This window comes from Coptis chinensis, chromosome 5 (assembly GCF_015680905.1).
Source record: "Coptis chinensis isolate HL-2020 chromosome 5, ASM1568090v1, whole genome shotgun sequence".
Lineage (NCBI taxonomy): Eukaryota > Viridiplantae > Streptophyta > Magnoliopsida > Ranunculales > Ranunculaceae > Coptis > Coptis chinensis.
In genome coordinates, this window is record NC_141460.1 from 5,534,992 (window position 1) to 5,540,991 (window position 6,000).

General features: G+C 45.0%; 1 pseudogene; it reads right to left on the reverse strand.

The window, feature by feature from the left end:
• Positions 1-4,400: 4,400 nt before the first annotated feature.
• LOC147496389 (thiosulfate/3-mercaptopyruvate sulfurtransferase 1, mitochondrial pseudogene) lies at positions 4,401-5,295 on the reverse strand (annotated as a pseudogene).
• Positions 5,296-6,000: the final 705 nt, after the last annotated feature.

Here is a 6,000-nt window from a genome sequence, read left to right on the forward strand (position 1 = left end):
ATTTTCAATCGCAGTAACAAGGATTAGTATTAGCTAGCTGTCTGCATTGCATTGTACTTAGCAATTATAATTTTAATCCCATTTTTTTTCTTAGAAACTGATGAAACTTATTGTCAGTAAAGTCATTGATTGGAGCTCATTTTCTACAATATATAGCAAGGTTGAGTAGGATAGCTCTGACTTCAAATCCCCAAGAGATTGTGAGGGACATAGATTCCAAGCTGCTTAGTATCGTTATGTTCTATGAAGGACCCATAGCAATAGGATTTTGCCATGTAATGAGTGGGATTTCCTTACTTTTCATTTGTCATAGGAAGCCCGAGACGCTTGTCAATCATATATTTTCATTCAAATAAACATATTCCCTTTAATATATTTCAGCAATTGAATAATTTTTTCCAAGTTATTGTTGCAACCAATTACCGCGACCAATAATCTTACTAGTATTAGAGCTCTATTTGTTATCGGCTACACCAATTAGGTTGCCTACGTACCCATTTTGGGATCAAGCCGCAGTAGTTCACCTCTCTCTCCTCACCCCTATCTGCCTCCATTATGAGCTCCCCCCTTTTTTCTCTTCCCCTCCTCTCTTTTTATATCCCTCTTCTAGGTTTACTTCATGGGGCTTAGTATGGTTTTGGGCCTATCTCTTGGCTTAATACATACTGTGGTCTGGGCCTTATCTCTTGGCCTAGTACCTATGTGATACATCCCTGAATATGGCTATTACATTTGCCCCCTCTCGGGTTCAGCGGCGATGACGACGGCGGACCCGAGAAGTCCTCGAACTTCCTTGCCTCTCTCTTTGAACTCTAGATATCCATAGTATCCTGTGACTATACGTAGTCTTCTTCTCCTCAGGACATTTCATATCCTTGTACTCTGCTACTGGACCGTATGTCTGTGAAGTACTCAATCCCTACTCTCTTTGTCCGTGAACTCTTAAACTCTGCGCTCTCATCTTTCTTGACCCTATGACTTTGTTGGTCGCGAATTGTATTATAATCCTCCACTTGTCTCGCTCTTTCTTCATCACTACTTACCCGAGTTCTCTAACCTCAGCCGATAAACTATGTGTATCTCAGATCTCCGTAGGTTTCCGTTATATGTATATACACTACACCTCTTCTAACCTCTTTCCTTGATTACGCTTTCTCTATCTTTTTAGCCTCTTTGTTATGGTTCTTTCTGGAAATCTCTAATGATTTCATGAGTGTCAGCAATAAATAATCTCTACTCCGTGAACTCTCTTACGATAGTCTGGGACCGAAGAAGCCTTACTTTTGCAGTGTTTTCCTTGCTAACCGTCCTTGGTCGCGTGACCTGTAGTCCTCATTTCTCTTTCTGCTATTAACTCTCCTTCATAGAATTCACTACCATTCTACGAAGGGTCTCTTTCCCTTGGCACTCACTCTTCACAATCAATCATCATGCCCACAAAGTGCCTCGATCCATCAGCTCTCGTTCATAGAACTCATTAGCGTATCCATGAAGGGTCTCATCCCCTTCACTCTCACTCTTCAAACTCAACATCTTGTCCGCAAAAGGTCTCGTCCCCTCCGTTTCTCTTTTGTAGAACTAATTATTATATCCGTGAAGTGTCTCATCCCCTTCGCTCTCATTCGGAAATCGCGAAGCATATCCAGGGACAACTCAGCTTGCCCCCATGTCCGTGGAGTGTCTAACCTTAGCAACCATCTCTCTTTCATATAACTCACCACCATGTCCGCGGAGTGTGTTGTCCTTTTCGTTTCTCTTTCGTAGAACTCAGCATTGTATCCGCGAAGGGTCTCATCCCCTCCGCTCTCATTCGGAAAGCACGAAGCATATCTAGGGACAACTCAGCTTACCCCCATGTCTGCGGAGTGTCTAACCTCAATCACCATCTCTCTTTCATAGAACTCACTACCATCTCCGCGAAGGATCTCATCCCCTTCATTCCCACTCTTTTTACTCCGCACCATGCCAGCAAAATGTCTCAACCCATCGGCTCTCGTTTTCAAAACTCATTAACGTATCCGCGAAGGATCTCATGCCCTCCACTCTCATTTGTAGAACTCGATAGTATATCCGCGAAGGGTCTTAACCCCTTCACTCTTATTTGTAACACTTAACATCTCTGCAAGAGTCTCATCCCATTCTCCTCGACGCTCTGTAAAACTCTACATCATGTTCGCGAAGGGCTTCATCTCCCCCGCTCTATGGCTTAGAGGCAGCTCATTTTGCCCCAAGCTTGATTTAGACACTGCAGTCCACGAAGGGCTCATCCCCCCTGTTCTCTGGCTTAGAGGCAGCTCATTTTGCCCCAAGCTTGATTAGGACATAGCGGTCCACGAAGGGCTCTTCCCCCCGTTCTCTGGCTTAGAGGCATCTCATTTTGCCCCAAGCTTGATTCAGATACATATTAGTCCACGAATGGCTCATCCCCCCCGTTCTCTGGCTTAGAGGCAACTCATTTTGCCCCAAGCTTGATTCGGACACAGCGGTCCACGAAAGGCTCATCCCCTCAGATTCATTTGGATAGCCCCACGGCATATCCGCAAAGGGTCTTCTTGAATCCCTCCGCTCTCCTTCGGAAAGCACATCTGGGAACAGCTCAGCCTACCCCATGTTTGATTCGGACATGAGGGTCCGCGGAGGGCTCATCCCCCTCCCCCCGGCACTCATTTTGATAGTCCCACAGCATATCCGCGAAGGTTCTTCTTGAACTCCTCCGCTCTCCTTCGAAATGCACATCCGGGAACAGCTCAGCCTGCCCCATGTTTGATTTGGACATAAGGGTCCGCGGAGGGCTCATCCCCCCCGCACTCATTCGGATAGCCCCACGACATATCCGCGAAGGGTCTTCTCGAACCCCACTGCTCTCCTTCGGAATTCACATCCGGGAATAGCTCAGCCTGCCCCCATGTTTGATTCGGACACGAGGGTCTGCGAAGGGCTCATCCCCCCCGCACTCATTCGGATAGCCCCACGACATATCCGCAAAGGGTCTTCTTCGAACCCTCCGCTTTCTCGCTTCGACATGCACATCCGGGAACAGCTTTCAGCGCCCCCATGTTTGATTCGGACATGAGGGTCGATGGATGGCTCATCCCCACACCAAGACTCATTCGATAGCCTCACGACATATCCGCGAAAGGTCTTCTCGAACCCCTCCGCTCTCTTTCAGAATGCACATCCGGGAACAACTTAGCCTACCCCATGTTTGATTCGGACACGAGGGTCCGCGGAGGGCTCATCCCCCCCGCACTCATTAGGATAGCCCCACGACATATACGCGAAGGGTTTTCTCGAACCCCTCCGCTCTCCTTCGAAAAGTGTAACAGCATATCCAATCGCATTTGTTGTAGTTTTGATGTGGTACCGCAAGTCTTTCTCTTTCTCTGTAACCTGAACTTTTCATGTTTGAGTGTTGTACAAATAACACGTGAGTTATAATGAAGAACATTCAACAGAAGTATACGCATACAAGAAATAACGATGATCATGTGCTCCAAACAGTGTACCATCCATCTTACCCTAAGGTGTACAACCACGTTTCTTATTCATGGTCTGCGACCTCCCAGAGCGAATAGGTTCGCGGAATACCACGAGGTCTAGGGACAATTCCAATCTGTCCCTGCATACATCTCTGCCAAGGACGAGGGAAAGCAATGTAACTATGGCTGATAGCCGAGTCACTACTCATCCGTCCATTATGTACATGACGGTAAAAGAAACGAGTTACCTGCCGCAGTGTATGCCTCTCTACGTTTTTTGTAATCATCTTACCATCCGTATTCAGCCGCTCCAAGCCATTGATCTCAACCCAATCTATTGATCCTATTGTTCCTTTGTCTCCAACTTCCTCGCTGTCGATGTTGTTACGTTGGATACTCTACAAAAACTAAAATCACCAATAACACAAAGGAAGGGACTATGCTGCCTCTTGTTAGACCCGTCACCATTCTGGCAATACTCGGCGTGATTGTCCACCTCTTTTTAACAGCCCCGCACAAACCTGAGGTGGTACACCTATCCTGTTACCACCGTCTACACCCTATTAGTCCACCAATGTCCACACTATACCCCCAATTCCCACACTATGCCATCACCCACACTCCCTAAGTCCGCACACTACTCCACCAACCCACACACTTCATCAAACACCTACGATATTATTTCTGGTAGTAGCACCTTTGGAGCTTCATTCCAGTATACCATGTCGCCATCTCTCACTACCACACAGCCCCAACAAACCTCTCATGCCCCATTCTCGAGCTTTTACACATGAAGATATCATCGTCGTCCAAGAAATTACATCACCACAATCCGTAGCCTTAAATATTTCAAAAGCCTCCGGAAAGCAACCACATTTAGAATAAACATCAACCCACGCACTCCCCAAAACTAGATTTGACTCAAACCCAAGTTTTATCATTTGACTCCGAATACAAATCCCCGACACAAAATCCTCCAATGAAGAACAAGACCGCAAGACACTGTTCAAGCGTCCAAACAAGGTGAGGCTGATATTTAGTTTGAAACATGATTGGAGCAATTGCTTGTCCCTTATAGACTTTCTCCACTACTTCACTCGTAGCACTAGCGTTAAGAATAGCATCCCCTGAAGCACCAGATTCAACATCAAATCCTATAGCACGCCATTGTAGCAAGCCACCATCTAATACCCAAACTCTATCATGTCTAAACGCTCGGAACATCCACCAAACATGAGCAGCACTAAAAATTCCCTTTCCATCATAAACAACCAGCCCATCTTTATTCTGGATACCAAGCGCTGAAACCACAGCAGCAAAAGCTTCTTCCTTTGGTAACATGTGCGGTAAATTTGAAGCTCGATCTGAAATTCCATCTACATCAAAGAAAAGTGCGCCTAGAATGTGGGCAACCTGATATTCTTGAAATGGGTTTCTCTTCTCGTCTAGCATGTACCAAGATGCATCCAGAACCTTCACATTAGGGCCTCTGATATTCACATGCAACCAATCAGCTGAAACAACAGGTTCACTTGTAGATAAAGACTGAATAACAAAATCAGCTATAGCTTCACTTGACGAAGTCATAATACAACGCACTAAACCAAAGGTTTTAAATGCCAAGGAAGTAGGATGAACAGGTCGGTATAATGATTTTCTATGGAATGAAGAGGAGAAAAACTGAGACTTTTGTGAGAGTGAAGAAGATCAAATAGAACGAAGGCCAACAACAAGTGTTCTTGATAGAAAGGCAGATGAGGGCATTTAAAAATTAAATTTACAGTGACTCAAATCATCAAATGAAGTGTTGGAGTGTAGGTGTGTTTTTGGAGTTTTCCCAAATTATTAAAGAGGAAGAGATTGAAGTAATTAAGTGAAAATTTAATAATGGTGAAGTGTGAACAGAGGAGGGAATGAGTTTGTTCGTTAAAGGTGACACCTTTTTCTTGTATTTGCTGCGGAACATGGTATTATCGGTAACTGCCAACCATCTTTGCCTCATCTACTGCTTCGTCCCCACAGACGGCGCCATTTGTTGCAACCAATTACCGCGACCAATAATCTTACTAGTATTAGAGCTCTATTTGTTATCGGCTGCACCAATTAGATTGCCTACGTACCCATTTCGGGATCAAGCCGCTGTAGTTCACCTCTCTCTCCTCACCCCTCTCTACCTCCATTATGAGCTCCCCCCCTTTTTTCTCTTCCCCTCCTCTCTTTTTATATCCCTCTCCTAGGTTTACTTCATGGGGCTTAGTATGGTCTTGGGCCTATCTGTTGGCTCAATACATACTGTGGTATGGGCCTTATCTCTTGGCCCAGTACCTATATGATACATCCCTGAATATGGCTACTACAATTATCATTCACAATATAGTAGTTGCATAATTGCATCATTGATTGGCACAACACCCTAGCAACATAGACAATAGAAGATTTGCATGTTCTTTAATTTGAGTGAAGATATTACCAACAACGTTTGATTCTATGTCCTATCGACCAAGTGTTAAGGGTAGACTTA